A 1,055-nucleotide genomic window follows, 5' to 3' on the forward strand; every position below is an offset into this window, starting at 1 on the left:
TTTTCGAAACCTTTGTTTACTTTCGAGTGACAATGGATTTCCTTACTTAGCCGTCGCGCTAACTACACTTCATTGTGTCCTTTATTAGATGCAGTCTAGCGTGGGCCCCTATGGCCGATGAGCTCTGAATAGGATGGAGTCGAGGTTGAAGACTACTCTATCCTAGAATAGACACTCGGGAAGGATTAGTTTCATATGTACACTTTTGAATGTTGATGAGGTTGTTTGAGGTTGTAAGTTTAGCCTTAACGTTTGGGTATAGGAGTGATACCTAAGCGTGGCGGTAACACCTAGTTTTCTGCTGATAAGATGTAAGCTTCCGCAATGTATTATTAGGGATTTTGTAATAAATCCAAGATGTGAAAATTGAGGTGTTACAGTTATGGGCTTTATCAATTCAATGATAATAGCCAGTTGGGCTTAATCATTTAATTATGCTTTAAGTTTTAATCCATTAAATCCTAGGCTTGTAAGTAAATTTGGGAGTGTTACACCTACCACCTAGACAACTACCAAAGACTAACTTATACAACACTAGTTACATTTGGTTATTTATGACAATTATAATCTAACCGATCTTAATATATGATAAGTACATAATTGTTCATATTTATACCTTATATTTAATTTTGTTTTTCTTTTGAGTTGTTACAATTGCATCCAAAATGATCCTTATTTGCTCTATTTGATCATTTAGGTACAATTATTTATCTTTGAATTTGCCAAGCACCTTGTGCTCAGATGGCATGTAGTGACTCTCTCATATGGAAGGTCATGAGACCTCGCCTCAGTGGATGTGATATTGACTCATTGTGCTTCAATCGGATTTTTTGGTCATTTTGGATGAAAATGGAGTTAAATGAGAGCCCATGTGAAGTAAAGAAGAGGACTAAAATACTTCCAAGAGAGACAAAGAATGGTATTTTCAATAGTCTTGATCATTTGGACAAACTAAGACAAAAGTGAAGCAAAATGGCATGAAGTTGCATTATATTTCTCGCTCAACAAGATCACTACTCAGACGATCTCCAACCGATGAGCCAAACCACCAATTT

This window comes from Ipomoea triloba, chromosome 10, assembly GCF_003576645.1.
Source record: "Ipomoea triloba cultivar NCNSP0323 chromosome 10, ASM357664v1".
Classification (NCBI taxonomy): Eukaryota; Viridiplantae; Streptophyta; class Magnoliopsida; order Solanales; family Convolvulaceae; genus Ipomoea; species Ipomoea triloba.